Source organism: Danio rerio, chromosome 12 (genome assembly GCF_049306965.1).
Source record: "Danio rerio strain Tuebingen ecotype United States chromosome 12, GRCz12tu, whole genome shotgun sequence".
Classification (NCBI taxonomy): Eukaryota; Metazoa; Chordata; class Actinopteri; order Cypriniformes; family Danionidae; genus Danio; species Danio rerio.
In genome coordinates this window covers 39,725,001-39,742,892 of record NC_133187.1, presented here as the reverse complement: position 1 = coordinate 39,742,892, position 17,892 = coordinate 39,725,001, and the positions used below count along the sequence as shown (strand labels likewise).

Sequence of the window (17,892 nt, the reverse complement as noted above, 5' to 3'; positions counted from 1 at the left end):
CAAAAGTTACTTAACGTTGTCTCCTTTCTTCTGGAGTTTTTAGGAACAACAATGTTTCATTTGTCGGGGAAAGAAAAAAAAAGTGATGTTTTGAAATACATTGGTTACACCAATATGGTGTAAAGGTTAGAAGTTGGGGTTTCATCCAGACGGCTGGGGCTCAACGCCTGATTTTTTAATGCTTTTTAACCTCTAAAGTGTCCCAAGTAACATTAATAACAACACTTAGCCACAATTATTTGTATCGCAGTTGAAGGCTACACTTAATACTGCCAGCAAAACACAATAATAACAAAGAGTAAACACTTTCTTATTTTAAGAATACTTTGCAGTAAACTTTAATGCATTAGTAAGTTTATTTTATCCACCTTCTGATGCAGAATGTTTTTGAAACATTTAATTATGTTTTTATGACCACGGGCATCTCACCAAAATATTTGACCTAATTCAAGTAACCAGTGCTGCAGTTTTTAATCACAAAATGTCTTTACAAACTTTTTTGCGTATGTGTTAAAAGTCTAATTTTACACAACTCTTATAGCGTCCGTTACAATGCATACAGTAAATGTCACAATAACCATTTCTACTGCCAATTATCTTTTGGTGTCTAATTCTTCACAATATTTTTTCACGAGAACTATGAATCTACAAAGGCAAGGCAAGGCAAGGCAAGACAAGGCAAGTTTATTTCTATAGCACATTTCATACACAGTGGTAATTCAAAGTGCTTTACATAAACAGGAATAAAAGAGACAACTATAAGAAAAATAAAAACAAATAATGAAAAAATAAAAAAAATGATAAAAACAGATCAAATGTGTTAAAACAAGTTATAAAAGAATGAAAAGAAGAGAAAAACATATTAGCGTGATCTGTCAATAGTGCGATCTGTCTACAAAACTAAAAGAATAGTTGCCACTAAATCTGCATTAATATCTTGTTCAACAGTGTCTAATGTACTGTGTATTAAAACTGTATTCTTTTGAACTGTCATGAAAGTTTGCGTTGTGAATGTTTTGGTTTTAAACCAGAGACAACCAACAATATTATGTATACCTTTTGTTCAAATACTTTTTCAAATGAAAGATAAATTATGAAATTGTATGTCAGTGCATCTTTAAAACTAAATTGGGCAAAAAAAATTTAGGTTGTCTTTCTAAACTGACTACAAAACCGTTATACATGAGAACTGGGTATTATTGGGTTGACTTAAACGTTAACCAATTTTAATAAATGTTCTACAGTTTATACATTTGCTTTAAACAAGTGACCAGTCCTTGACACACTATGCAACATTCTAATTTTCTAAATATTTAAATATACATTTGGCATAAATACAGGGCTTTAATCAGTTTTGACAATGTTTCTATGATTTGTTTCACACCATCATGTTTTGCACCTAGCTCAATTTTTTACTTTTTTACAGGAAAGGCATAGACACTTGAGTTGATAAACTTTTATTTCAACTAAATATACACTGAAATAGAGTAGTACATAACAAACAAACATGGATTGCATTACCATAATAAAGACAAATTAACTAAGAAAAAAAAAAAAAAACATTTATACAGTCATACATTGAAGAAAAAACAGGGTACACCAGAACAATAAAGACATTACTGAATATTACCAAACAACAAAGAAATGCTGCTAAAAGCATTCTGTCATGTCCTAGTATGTGGCTAGTCATAACTTCCACAATCTCAGCAATATTTGTTATTTTGTTTTGTGAAACCAGTGACACACAAATATCTGTTATATATGTGGACATACATAGAACCTGCGTTACCCCCCATCTCATCACTCAATTCAGTCAGCACCTCCAGAATTTTTGTATTGGTTGCACAGACAGCACCATTGTTATGAAAACACAGGTGTGTCAAATGATTTATCGTATCGGCCAATGAGTTTAGGTCCCTCTCACAACGTCCATTTCTCTCTTGAGATTTTTCACACGTTTGACATCTCCTGTACAATCATGTTTAGAATTACACGCATCATTAATGATCTTCTCCAGAAGAAAAACCATATGGTCCCTATAATGCTGTTTAAACATGTTGTCCACAATAGACCTTATTTGACAATCAAAAACAGGGTTGCACTCGTACTCGGGCCTTTCATGCGCATTATCGTCAGTATTTTGAGAACAATAGCAACCAACCATCTTTGCATGGTGGCTGTCAGAAAAAAATCTGAAAATATTTTTAAGAAAACGTTTTTTCTTTAATCACAATACAAAGTTTGACCCATAATCTGTGTAGATCATATAAAGTAGTACCTTAAAGATGCGGCCTGTGTCCTTAAACAGCGATAGTTCAGCCCTAATAGTTCAGTGCAAACAAGACCAAAGTAGGGGCTGTGGTCCTCAAAGATAGTACCTTTTTATGTCTTTAATCTTCTTTTTACTCCTGATCAATTGGTTCTTGTAGAAAGCTTTAGGATCAGTGACTGTAGCCAGAAGCATTACTCCTTGGTAGCTAGAAGTAAAAATGGGTGCTTTATCTACACATTCAAACAGGCCCGCCCTCACTCACGGGGAGGTACTATGAACATCTGCCATGGTGTCATAAAACTCATGATAGTTGACATCTTGTCTTTTATTTAAGACATAGGCGTGATGATGTAGGGATACCTATTTTAAAAATAAAAATAAAGATACAGACTCATACCGTAAATATATTCACAATGAAAGATTTAAGAGAACTAATATTATAGATTTTTTACATTTCATGGAAGTTTTAGGTTGATAAAATATAATGCACAGCTGAAGTCATCTCAAAACTCATTGCCAAAATGGACAATACAATTAATTTGAATGTTTTTAAGCAAATATGTACAGTCTTTTCAACATTATTCTGCAGTTTGAATTGTTCAATACAATTGTTTATTTGGTTTCCTATTTGGGCTCAAAGCAGTCACATATTTAACTGAAATTTGCATCTTTCATGATAGTGTTCTTTTTCAAAGAATGATTGAGAAGAAATAGGATTACATCTACACTTGCATATTCTTTTTAGAATTTAAGTGAACTATACTTGTAAGAAAATACAATTACATTTATGAAATAACCCATATTCCATAACTTATTACAATGCCTTTGAGGTCAAGAAAGAGATCAAGTTTAGGAGCCATTACCTCATAATTGGTTATTAGATAAAAGTTATTTTAAAAAGTCAAGTTTGGTTAAAAACCTAGGCTTTCTTAAATTTGTTCTGTTAAAACATAAAATAATTTTAAAAATCAAGTTATGCATTATACGTTCTGGAGATATATAAACATACACTTTACCATCAGATAATCTACGAATAACAATATTCACCAATTTTATACAAAGGGTACCAAAACCGTTTGCTTATGTTTGTTGCAGAGTAGCAATTTTTTTGTTTGTTTTTTTATGTTATGTGATACTAAATCTATTTTCTGGCCTATAATTTTAGTGATATACTTATGATAAAGTTGAAATAAAAAGCTGATACATTTAGTTAAACATCATGTGCTTGACATTTTGGTAAATAGTTAAAGCTTCTGATTGTACTAATTGAATATTTAGCATTTTGAAAGGTAAATGTGTGTCAGGGTATGTAAAGCTGACCCCTCTAACTTGTTTGGTTGAGATTTGTGGAATGTTTCCACAAATTGAAATATTAAAGTGTTTTTCTTATTCACTATTCTGCAACTTTGATGCAACATTGTAAAAGTGTTAGAAATATACAAAAGTACATGTCATGCTGTTTTGTAAAAACAGACAGTCATATCAGTAAAGAACTGCACTTCCTGAGACAAACATTTTGTTTTGCTGTAAATCTATAATATTTTAGTTTGTCTGTCAGGATGTAAGCATACAACTTACATATAACTGACTTTTTGTACGACAATCTTTCGATGAACATGTTTACATTATATTGTGACATTTTTAGAGTGGTCTTTGAAATAGATACAATATCACAGATGTAAAGTACTCGAACAATGTTTGAACAATGTTAGCTGATTGCTGTACTTAAGTACTACTTTTATGATTTGTACCCTACTTGAGTACAGTTAAAATTAATGTTTACTTTTACTTCATTACTTTTTTAATAACAGTATTTTTTTTTTACAACTTTCAATTTTATTTATTCTCAAAAAAAAGTTCCTCACTCCTATCAAAACGACAAAGCTGCTTAAATTAATGTTATTTACTTTGTAATTGACATTCATTTCAATATTCCATCAAACTGGTCAGACATGCTCTTCGATTGTTTAGAAGTCATGTCCTGTCACATTGAGCTCTACAATACACATCAACCCCAGTAAGTCTGCTATCAGTACACTTCTGTTAAGCTAAACATAAGAAATTATACATTTAGTCCATTGTCTGTGTACATATCCACATAATTGTATTTAGATGCCGCACAGAAATAAACTTAAACCTCACTTAAGTATATTTAAACTTATACAAACAGAAAGCGTTTAGTTATTGGTCCTACAGTATGCTTGGTCATTGGTTTACGCGTACAATTTTATTACAGTACGTGTTCTAAGTACATTTGGTTAGTAGTTATTTTGACACCCATTGATTAATTGGGACACATAATTTTTCTACATAATGTTATAGACACATGTATTAAGACAGAGAATAAATTTGTTTGAGTCGACTTAACTGAAATGAACTGCGAACATGTCAAATCTTTATAAAAGACGGTAATCTTATAATAACACAAATTTAACTGCTTACTGCAGTGAGAAAAATATTAAAATGAAATCACATAAACATAAAAAGTATACATGCAGCTAGACAAAAGACCTGAATACTGTCGATATTTACATGTTTACTGTGTTCTTTTTAGTATAGAGTATACTGTAAAAGTTTAATTTCAAGTGTGACAGCAGTAAACATTAAGCACACAAGAAGCTAACTATAACATTTTTATTTATACATCCTGTCAACTTATAAGAATATTAGTAGTTCACTTATACTTGTAGTAGATAAATAGTTTGTGCTGGAAATGATGCAATGAAATGATGCATTTATGTCTCCACTTAAACCATCCAAATGAGAACTGTCGGTGCTGCATGCTTAATGCTTCAACATTTGCACCACAGGTCTGACTTTCCAAACAATTTAGTGTTATAATTTATAGTGATAGTGTCCATAGTACTCTAGCGTCTTGAAACTTGCAAGAGTACAGCTAGTGTAGCCTTGGATAACTAGTAGTACACAAAGCAGTTACCACAAGGGATAGTGTGTTATTGAAAACATGTCATGCAATTTGTAGAAACCAATTTAGAAAACAACTGAAGTAACCGCTGAGCATTTTTTCTTAGAATAAGTGCAGTTTTAGATTACCTGTGGATTTTGAAAATGTTTATAATTTAATAAAAATTATAAACATTATTAAAAAAATTATAAAGATCATTGTAATAAAAATAACAAAAGCTTCAAACATTATTCAACCATGTAATGAACTTACACAGTCATATGGTCAAAGTATACTTGTTGCTTATCAAATATAGCCCATAAAAGTACATTAAATACCCAAGAGAATATGCTGTAGTACAAATTATTTACAATTCAAATATACCAAATTTAATATTTCAAAATATGACATTTCAAGATAGCAAATAATTAATTACATTGAATTATACAGGCTCTTTGTCTAGCTGCATGTATACTTTTTATGTTTATGTGATTTCATTTTAATATTTTTCTCACTGCAGTAAGCAGTTAAATTTGTGTTATTATAAGATTACCGTCTTTTATAAAGATTTGACATGTTCGCAGTTCATTTCAGTTAAGTCGACTCAAACAAATTTATTCTCTGTCTTAATACATGTGTCTATAACATTATGTAGAAAAATTATGTGTCCCAATTAATCAAAGGGTGTCAAAATAACTACTAACCAAATGTACTTAGAACACGTACTGTAATAAAATTGTACGCGTAAACCAATGACCAAGCATACTGTAGGACAAATAACTAAACGCTTTCTGTTTGTATAAGTTTAAATATACTTAAGTGAGGTTTAAGTTTATTTCTGTGCGGCATCAAAAACAATTATGTGGATGTGTACACAGACAATGGACTGAATGTATATTTTCTTATGAACTGCTTAACAGAAGTGTACTGATAGCAGACTTACTGGGGTTGATGTGTATTGTAGAGCTCAATGTGACAGGACATGACTTCTAAACAATCGAAGAGCATGTCTGACCAGTTTGATGGAATATTGAAATGAATGTCAATTACAAAGTAAATAACATTAATTTAAGCAGCTTTGTCGTTTTGTTAGGAGTGAGGAACTTTTTTTGAGAATAAATAAAATTGAAAGTTGTAAAAAAAAAAAAAATACTGTTTTTAAAAAAGTAATGAAGTAAAAGTAAACATTAATTTTAACTGTACTCAAGTAGGGTACAAATCATAAAAGTAGTACTTAAGTACAGCAATCAGCTAACATTGTTCAAACATTGTTCGAGTACTTTACATCTGTGATATTGTATCTATTTCAAAGACCACTCTAAAAATGTCACAATATAATGTAAACATGTTCATCGAAAGATTGTCGTACAAAAAGTCAGTTATATGTAAGTTGTATGCTTACATCCTGACAGACAAACTAAAATATTATAGATTTACAGCAAAACAAAATGTTTGTCTCAGGAAGTGCAGTTCTTTACTGATATGACTGTCTGTTTTTACAAAACAGCATGACATGTACTTTCGTATATTTCTAACACTTTTACAATGTTGCATCAAAGTTGCAGAATAGTGAATAAGAAAAACACTTTAATATTTCAATTTGTGGAAACATTCCACAAATCTCAACCAAACAAGTTAGAGGGGTCAGCTTTACATACCCTGACACACATTTACCTTTCAAAATGCTAAATATTCAATTAGTACAATCAGAAGCTTTAACTATTTACCAAAATGTCAAGCACATGATGTTTAACTAAATGTATCAGCTTTTTATTTCAACTTTATCATAAGTATATCACTAAAATTATAGGCCAGAAAATAGATTTAGGATCACATAACATAAAAAAACAAACAAAAAAATTGCTACTCTGCAACAAACATAAGCAAACGGTTTTGGTACCCTTTGTATAAAATTGTTGAATATTGTTATTCGTAGATTATCTGATGGTAAAGTGTATGTTTATATATCTCCAGAACGTATAATGCATAACTTGATTGTTAAAATTTCTTTATGTTTTAACAGAACAAATTTAAGAAAGCCTAGGTTTTTAACCAAACTTGACTTTTTAAAATAACTTTTATCTAATAACCAATTATGAGGTAATGGGTCCTAAACTTGATCTCTTTCTTGTCCTCAAAGGCATTGTAATAAGTTATGGAATATGGGTTATTTCATAAATTTAATTGTATTTTCTTACAAGTATGTTTCACTTAAATTCCAAAATGAATATACAAGTGTAGATGTAATCCTATTTCTTCTGAATCATTCTTTGAAAAAGAACACTATCATGAAAGATGTAAATTTCAGTTAAATATGTGACTGCTTTGAGCCCTAATAGGAATCCAAATAAACAATTGTATTGAACAATTCAAACTGCAGAATAATGTTGAAAAGACTGTACATATTTGCTTAAAAACATTCAAATTAATTGTATTGTCCATTTTGGCAATGAGTTTTGAGATGACTTCAGCTGCGCATTATATTTTGTCAACCTAAAACTTCCATGAAATGTAAAAAATCTATAATATTAGTTCTCTAAAATCTTTCATTGTGAATATATTTACGGTATGACTCTGTATTTTTATTTTTAAAATAGGTATCCCACATCATCACGCCTATGTCTTAAATAAAAGACAAGATGTCAACTATCATGAGTTTTATGACACCATAGCAGATGTTCATAGTACCGCCCCGTGAGTGAAGGCGGGCCTGTTTGAATGTGTAGATAAAGCGCACCATTATTACTTCTAGCTACCAAGGAGTAATGCTTCTGGCTACAGTCACTGATCCTAAAGCTTTCTACAAGAACCAGTTGATCAGGAGTAAAAAGAAGATTAAAGACATAAAAAGGTACTATCTTTGAGGACCACAGCCCCTACTTTGGTCTTGTTTGCACTGAACTATTAGGGCTGAACTATCGCTGTTTAAGGACACAGGCCGCATCTTTAAGGTACTACTTTATATGATCTACACAGATTATGGGTCAAACTTTGTATTGTGATTAAAGAAAAAACGTTTTCTTAAAAATATTTTCAGATTTTTTTCTGACAGCCACCATGCAAAGATGGTTGGTTGCTATTGTTCTCAAAATACTGACGATAATGCGCATGAAAGGCCCGAGTACGAGTGCAACCCTGTTTTTGATTGTCAAATAAGGTCTATTGTGGACAACATGTTTAAACAGCATTATAGGGACCATATGGTTTTTCTTCTGGAGAAGATCATTAATGATGCGTGTAATTCTAAACATGATTGTACAGGAGATGTCAAACGTGTGAAAAATCTCAAGAGAGAAATGGACGTTGTGAGAGGGACCTAAACTCATTGGCCGATACGATAAATCATTTGACACACCTGTGTTTTCATAACAATGGTGCTGTCTGTGCAACCAATACAAAAATTCTGGAGGTGCTGACTGAATTGAGTGATGAGATGGGGGGTAACGCAGGTTCTATGTATGTCCACATATATAACAGATATTTGTGTGTCACTGGTTTCACAAAACAAAATAACAAATATTGCTGAGATTGTGGAAGTTATGACTAGCCACATACTAGGACATGACAGAATGCTTTTAGCAGCATTTCTTTGTTGTTTGGTAATAATCAGTAATGTCTTTATTGTTCTGGTGTACCCTGTTTTTTCTTCAATGTATGACTGTATATATGTATTTTTTTCTTAGTTAATTTGTCTTTATTATTGTAATGCAATCCATGTTTGTTCATTATGTACTACTCTATTTCAGTGTATATTTACTTGAAATAAAAGTTTATCAACTTAAGTGTCTATGCGTTTCCTGTAAAAGTTAAAAATTGAGCTAGGTGCAAAACATGATGGTGTGAAACAAATCATAGAAACATTCTCGAAACTGATTAAAGCCCTGTATTTATGCCAATGTATATTTAAATATTTAGAAAATTAGAATGTTGCATAGTGTGTCAAGGACTGGTCACTTGTTTAAAGCAAATGTATAAAATGTAGAACATTTATTAAAATTGGTTAACATTTAAGTCAACCCAATAATACCCAGTTCTCATGTATAACGGTTTTGTAGTCAGTTTAGAAAGACAACCTAAATTTTTTTTGCCCAATTTAGTTTTAAAGATGCACTGACATACAATTTCATAATTTATCTTTCATTTGAAAAAGTATTTGAACAAAAGGTATACATAATATTGTTGGTTGTCTCTGGTTTAAAACCAAAACATTCACAACTCAAACTTTCATGACAGTTCAAAAGAATACATTTTTAATACACAGTACATTAGACACTGTTGAACAAGATATTAATGCAGATTTAGTGGCAACTATTCTTTTAGTTTTGTAGACAGATCGCACTATTGACAGATCACGCTAATATGTTTTTCTCTTCTTTTCATTCTTTTATAACTTGTTTTAACACATTTGATTTGTTTGTATCATTTTTAATATTTTTTATTATTTGTTTTTATTTTTCTTAAACATGTCTCTTTTGTTCCTGTTTATGTAAAGCACTTTGAATTACCACTGTGTATGAAATGTGCTATAGAAATAAACTTGCCTTGTCTTGCCTTGCCTTGCCTTGCCTTTGTAGATTCATAGTTCTCGTGAAAAAATATTGTGAAGAATTAGACACCAAAAGATAATTGGCAGTAGAAATGGTTATTGTGACATTTACTGTATGCATTGTAACGGACGCTATAAGAGTTGTGTAAAATTAGACTTTTAACACATACGCAAAAAAGTTTGTAAAGACATTTTGTGATTAAAAACTGCAGCACTGGTTACTTGAATTAGGTCAAATATTTTGGTGAGATGCCCGTGGTCATAAAAACATAATTAAATGTTTCAAAAACATTCTGCATCAGAAGGTGGATAAAATAAACTTACTAATGCATTAAAGTTTACTGCAAAGTATTCTTAAAATAAGAAAGTGTTTACTCTTTGTTATTATTGTGTTTTGCTGGCAGTATTAAGTGTAGCCTTCAACTGCGATACAAATAATTGTGGCTAAGTGTTGTTATTAATGTTACTTGGGACACTTTAGAGGTTAAAAAGCATTAAAAAATCAGGCGTTGAGCCCCAGCCGTCTGGATGAAACCCCAACTTCTAACCTTTACACCATATTGGTGTAACCAATGTATTTCAAAACATCACTTTTTTTTTCTTTCCCCGACAAATGAAACATTGTTGTTCCTAAAAACTCCAGAAGAAAGGAGACAACGTTAAGTAACTTTTGAAAACTGACAGTTTTAAAAACATGTATGCTTTGTTACATACAAACTCTGACAGTGGTGCAAAATTACAGATTTTTAGCATAAAAAAGTTTACATTTTGTGTTGAAAAACTGCTACACAGTACAAAACCAAAAGCTTGAATTAGGTCAATGCTATTGGTTTGTAAAAAATAAAACTCCAGTCATGCAGTAAGTTTAATGAATAGTATTTTAAACATCACTTTTCCAAGTGAAATGCACAGATAAAGTTTTTATATTCAGAGTGGAAAACATTCTGTTAGATTTTAGTTTGATCATTTGAAAATGTGTTTGCCAATAAAAAACATTGTTTAAAGAAACATATACACTCCCAACAAATTGTGTGTAGTGACAATAATCTTGATTAAATCTATTGGTAGAAGAAAAGCATCATTTACCCTGTAAAAAAGTAATCAGTCTACTTTCAAGAACTACTTTTAAACTTGACTAATTTTGACAAATTTGTAAACTTACTAGATTTGACACTATTGTATGAACATGTACATAGTGGATTCAGTAGTTAAACTAGAAAATTTTACTATAAAACATTAAGTAGATTTAACTAAGGGCTGGAGCTGTACTGTTTTTAGATAAACTGAGAGCCAATTTTCTTCTTAAAATAAATATCAGTGTTATTCCATTATTCAGTATAATTAACATATTTCTCTTTATATGATCAAGTATTTGCAATGAATTAAAAACAGTTTGAATTTAAAATTCAGTAACTAAGTTGTCTAGTAATGCAATTACTACAATTTATTGTAATAAAATTACATTTTATTTATCTTTTGAAACAGAAAAAACAATAATGTCTAAAGAGTGATAAGTCCTTTTTAGTAAATATTTTATGTTGATTTTTTAAACCAACACCAGTGATGACCAGTGCTCAAAACATTAGGCTTTGGATTAACTGTATTACAATGTGTGCCATAAATTACAGGACATGCATGTAAATAAATTGAAAACATGTTAGTCAAAGGAAAAACTTTCATTTTAAATTGTTTTTCATAATAAAAGTTTTTATTAATTATAAAGACAACTTGAATTTACATCTGTGTTTTTCAACATTTTAGAATATTACATTTTAGATAACGTTGTTTTAAAAGGTGTGACAATTTATTGTCAATAAAGATTAAGATGTGTTATTTACTGGATTAATATTGTAAACATTTTCCCAGAGATGGGTTGCGGGTGGAAGGGCATACGCTGCGCAAAACCTTGCTGGTTAAGTTGGCGGTTCATGCCGCTGTGTCCACCCAGGAATTAAAAAGGGACTAAGGCGACAAAAAATATTGTAAACATATTTTAATTTAATACTCCGACAAAGATACATCAAAATGTTTGTGTGTCTTAAAATATGTATTATTGTAGTAATAATGTGAAAAACAACATAACCTATTAATGAGTATTTTTAGTAAATACTGTGTCGTTGGATTCAAGCATACAAAGCCAGACCCAAGTTCGCTCAAGCGCGCACACATGCACGCACGCACGCACGTACGCACACACAAACACATACATATGCATACAGTTGACTGCATATGGACATATAGATATCAGTACACTTTCTAATCACCTAACAACATATAGTAGTTAGTGGGAGACACCCAACACATACAATCAGATATACATATTCTACATCTGATATAAATCTATCTTTCACAAGCACTTGACGGGATGTTATCCAAAGTTTTCCTTATCATCACTCACTCACACGCTCAGGCCCAGACTGAGACACAGAGGAAACATCGGTATGAACATAAAGAAATGTTTATGTTAATAGTTTATTAATTATAATATAATATAATATAATATAATATAATATAATATAATATAATATAATATAATAGAATAGAATAGAATAGAATAGAATAGAATAGAATAATAATGATATATAATAAAAAATATAATTTAATTTAATATCTAATATAAATATTATAATAATAATATAATATAATAATATTATATAATATGGTATAATTACAATATAAGTTAATAAAATAATGATTTAATATAACTTAATATAATATATTATAATACAATACATAATTTTATTTAATAAAATATTAATTTTATATAACTTAATATAATATAATATATTGTAATATAATAATATAATTTAGTCAAATAACTAAAAATATAAAATAATGGTTCTAATAACAGTAATTTAATTACCGTTATTATTATAATAATAATTTATTTCTGTTTGATTAGAATTTAATTACCAATATTTTCATTACCTGGAAATAGCCTATTAATTTAATTAGACTGATAAAAATCTAATTACCGGAATTATTATTTTATATTAAACCGATAAAAATCTAATTACCGGAATTATTATTTTATATTAAACCGATAAAAATCTAATTACCGGAACTATTATTTTATATTAAACCGATAAGAATCTAATTACCGGAACTATAAAGTTTATATAAAAGGGGCGGGGCTTAGACCGGAAGTCCCGCCTTAGGGGGCGGGGCTACAATCCATCAAACTTTTTGACAGGTGGTACCCTATAAATCTCTCTCTCAAAGTGTTTTTATGCCTAAATAAAACGAAAGCACAGAACAGATTTACATTTACCAGCAAGGGGCGTCCCCTAGTTCGGCAGTATGGTTTGTGCATAGGGAGGACAGACTCTATAATGTTTATTGCCATCCTTCATAGAAAGATTGAAAATACAGGAAAATACCTTTAAGGGCTGCTTTCTGAGTCTTGGGGGATGTAATGAAGATGACAACTCCCATGATTCCACCCTCTGTCAAGGGGTCATCAAACTTTGCCTTTGTTTGTTGTGAATATGCCCCCTCCAGTGACGTAAATGACATACTGTGCCTTTAAGACTAACATACTCATACTAAAAGTAAAAATGTTTTCAGGAGGACTTTAAAGGCATGGAGAGCTCCGGCATAGTTTTCAATTGTTTGGGGTTTTGTTGTATTTTCTAGATAGGTATGCCGAGGGTAATGTTGTCTGACTTTGTGCAACGTTTGATCTCTGTCGCTTCTCTAATGACTCTAACAATGAAGCGCTACATCAACAACAAGCCTCTGAAGCATATTAAATGTGAAAGGACAGAAAAATGAGGACAGGAACATAACGAAAGCTGAAATATGAGAGCTTGTCTCTGTGCATTTGCTCGCCCTTTCTGTCTGCCGTATCCACTTAAACACAAACAATAACAACAACACCCTGTCAGAGAGCAGTCTGCTACTTGCATTATTGAGAAGTGTTTTACGTTTGGTCTGTTAAAGTTCAAACCAAGCATCAGAATTTGGAAAAGGTGATTTAAGTCATTTTGAAATTAAAATTTATGTCAGTGCCAGACAGTGGCTCAGTGGTCAGCACTGTCACCTTATTCTTGCTAGAAGGTCACTGATTTTGGGTCCCGGCTTGGCCAGTTGGCCTGGGTTTCCTTCAGGTGTTCTGGTTTCCTCACAGTCTAATAACATGTGGTGCAGGTGAGTTGGATAAACTAAATTGGCCATATTGTATAAGTGCATGTGTGAATGCGAGAGTGTATGGGTGATTCCCAATACTAAATTGCGGCTGGAAGGGCATCCGCTGCTTAAAATATATGCTGGAATAGTTGGTGGTTCATTCCACTGTGGCGATCCCTGATCAATTAGGGACTAAGCTGAAGACAAATTAATGAAAGAATGTTAGTTCCAGATGGGCTGGTTCAAGTGTTTTTAGAAACTGTTCATCTATTGGGGTTTTCATGCAAAACCATCTCTAGGGTTTACAGGGAATGGGAAAAAATGGCAAATCTATGTCACAATCTCAGAATTAAAGGTACAAGGGTTGTCATTGAGGTGGTACATTTTCAAAAGATACACTTTTGTACCTTAAGGCTTCATATTAGAATATTAAATTTACATATTAGTACCAATACAATTTTAATGATATGCTAATGTACTGTTTTGGTATGGACCTTTTAGGTACAAAAAGGTACATCACGACTATATGCCTTTTTCATGATTTCACAGAGCTTTTATTGATTTTGTTTAACCTGGTTTCTGGAACTATCCTTTCTCAGACTAGAACCCTAGTCCGCTCCAAGTCCTAAGTCATATGAGCTACTGAGCAAACTGATCATGCTGAAATTGCCATCCTAACTAATTCATGGTCAGTGGTAGTATGAAAAGGGAACAGAAGTTGTTGGCAGTGTCATACCACATCGTAGTGTTTGTTTTACACAAAAACTTCAGCCGTATACCAAGGCATGCATTTGCAGGTCTCCAAAATGTAGCCCTGGGCATGTATCCAAAATGAGCAATGAGAATTTTTTGACACTACAAAATAAACAATAGAGCATAATATAATAGAGCATAAAAATAAAATAAAATAAAATAAAATAAAATAAAATAAAATTAAATTAAATTAAATTAAATTAAATTAAATTAAATTAAATTAAATTAAATTAAATTAAATTAAATTAAATTAAATTAAATAGAGCATAATATAAAAAGACAGATTTTTAATTCTTTCCATATAATATATTGTCATATTCAGGGCTTAATTTGTATAACCTTATTTTACAGATCCTCCTCCTCACACGCCCCGCGTAACTGTTCTACGACTCCTTAACACTCTTTACTTTTGTCCACAACCACCCCCACCTCCCATCCACTCCACCCCTAACCCCCCCATCCCCCTCCCACGCCCCACTATTCTTGACTTTCTGGCGCAACACATCACACTCCACGCCCCGCTTCACTTTCGTCTGTGACAGTCATTTCGTTACTTCTCCCTCCTCATGCCGGATCCGTAACCCCAATCTGTTCCAGGACCTCGGAAATTACAAATTAAGCATTAAGCATTGTATTTCCAGCCTAATCTCACGAGGAAAAGTAAACTATTTTTAGTTTAGTTTAGTTTAGTTGCTTAGTTGTACATAGTTCAATCTTACAAAAATTTATGATTTTTAAAAAGGAGGCGTTATAGAAAGGTAACAGTAACTTAAATAACCACTCGTTACAACCGAGGTATGCAGAAGAACATCTCTAAATGCACAACACGTCCAACCTTGAGGCAGATGGGCTACAGCAGCAGAAGACCACACCAGGTGCCACTCCTGTCAGCTAAAAACAGGAAACTGAGGCTACAATTCACACAGGCTCACCAAAATTGAACAGTAGAAGATTGGAAAAACGCCTGGTCTGATGAGTCTCGAATTTTGCTGCGAAAGGTAGGGTCAGAATTTGGTGTCAACACCATGAAAGCATGGATCCATGGCACCAAACCCAACCCCTAAATCCAACAGTTAATGGGGAATAAGTCAATCAAATTGAGACAAACGAGATTGTACATAGTTTTTTTTTTATTTTTAATTTTTTTCTCAAATTAGCCTCTAAATCAAAAAGTTACACCACGAGATAGCATTGGTATTTCCAACAAGCTTGGGTTGATTAAAATGCACAAACAACACCAGCAAGTCTACATTCGTATGGGATATACAAAACACAGTCGCATTACGAGATATTATTGTCTTAGCATTGACAGATGTTATTCCATCAAATGAGGCTGTTTTTTTTTTCTTTTCCATTGAGTTTGTTGTTATGATCAAATGCGATTACACTAGTCATGACACATATGGTTGTACTGGTTCCCATTCTGTTGGTTTTAATAATGAGGACATAATCCCACCCGTTTCATCTGTTCCTTCCTAATGGGCCGGATGGGGGTCAGCTTGGGATTTTCCTTCCTCTTCATCTGATGTAATGCTTTTGCAACAAAACCCCAACCCGTGAAAGTGGCCACCAAACACGAGAGCTGGATGAATTTGGCAGGCCGGAAAGACTGACTGACAGACAGACAGACGAGAAATGACATCTGACAAGGCAGGGAAAGCGAGCGAGAGACTTTGTTTGTGTTGCTTTGTGTCGAGTTTTTCCTGTTTTCTTTCATCTCCGCGCGCCCACTATCAAATCTGAAAGAAGGAAAACAACACAAGGAGGACGAAAAAGAAAGGACTCAAGATTAAAGGGGAGGAAAATAACAACAGTATGTGGATTACAGCAGATTTGTGTGAGGAATGCATGATAGCCCGTCTCATCCTTTTATCGGCTTGACTTAGATTGCACGTCATCTTGAGGAGAGAGAGAGAGAGAGAGAAAGAGAGGGCAGAGGAGGGAAAATAAAGAGTGAATAAGAAAAACGTCTTTGTTTAAAAGATAAACTTGTGTATAGACATTTGTAAGAGATAAAATAACAAAACCTATTATGAACATGTTCAGATGTTCAAATATTATGTATATCTAGTATATAGATTAATGTGTGTGTTCGTGGGGGTGCATGAATGTAGTGTCATTTGTTGTGTCAAAAATTTTTTAAATAATCAGAAACTATAAAACTATAAATATCATGTCATATTTTATATATTTTTTAAAAAATCCTAACTAAAGCAAAAATAAAATATATGGAAAAACTATGTACTACAATAAAATGTTGTTAAAGTTTTGTCCAATATACACTCACCGGCCACTTTATTAGGTACACTAGTCCAACTGCTCGTTAACGCAAAGTTCTAATCAGCATGAAGACATGATCAAGACGATCTGCTTCACCAAAATTACATAGTAGAAGATTGGAAAAATCTTTACCTGATCTGATGAATCTCAATTTTTGCTGCGACATTTGGATGGTAGGGTCAGAATTTGGTGTCAGCAACAAACCTTGGATCCATCCTGCCTTGTAGCAGTGGTTCAGGCTGGTGTAATGGTGTGGGGGGTATTTTCTTGGCACATTTGGCACTTTGGCACTTGACACTTTGGGCTCATTAGTACCAATTCAGTATTGTGTCAACGCCACAGCCTACCTGAGAATTGTTGCTGATCATTTACATTCCATTATGACCACAATGTACCCATCTTCAGATGACTACTTCCAGCAGGATAACATGCCGTCATAAAGAGCAAACCATCTCAGACTGGTTTCTTGAACATGAAAATGAGTTCACGCATCAAATAGAGCACCTTTGGGATGTGGTGGAACAGGAGATTCGCATCATGGATGTGCAGCCGACAAATCTGCAGCAACTACGTAATGCTATCAGGTCAATATGGGCTACGAAGGATTAAGGCAGTTCTGAAGGCAAAAAACCTGGTACTAGAAAGGTGTACCTAATAAAGTGGCCAGTGAGTGGATCTATAAAGTTAATGATATTGCATAGTCATGTACAGAATATCATACCAAAAAAATCAGTTTTATTTATTGTAATATTAAATATAATTTGCAGTGAAAACTGCATTGATTTAAAGAATTATAATACATTGTTATATGTTTTTGGTTGTAAAAAAAATCCAGTCATAACTTTCCACAAACTTTTGCTCTTTTTCCTAACTCAACAACTTTCTTCCCCACCGGCTTTACTTTTCAAAACTAATGCAGTTCAGTTGAGTGAATGAGTTCATGGCATCAGTGAACTGAGTCTCATTGAGCTTTGAGTTCTCTGAGGAAACATCCCAGTCTATCAGACT

At 32.4% G+C, this 17,892-nt stretch overlaps 1 protein-coding gene and 1 long non-coding RNA gene across 5 annotated transcripts in view; both read left to right on the top strand.

Annotated features, from left to right (window-relative positions):
• sdk2b (sidekick cell adhesion molecule 2b) overlaps nucleotides 1–17,892 on the top strand; it is a 637,792-nt gene that overhangs the window by 313,842 nt on the left and 306,058 nt on the right. The window lies entirely within an intron of this gene.
• LOC137487528 (uncharacterized) lies at nucleotides 7,932–9,732 on the top strand. Its single transcript, XR_011010015.2, has 2 exons — nucleotides 7,932–8,128; nucleotides 8,215–9,732. It is a non-coding gene; the product is annotated as an uncharacterized lncRNA (long non-coding RNA).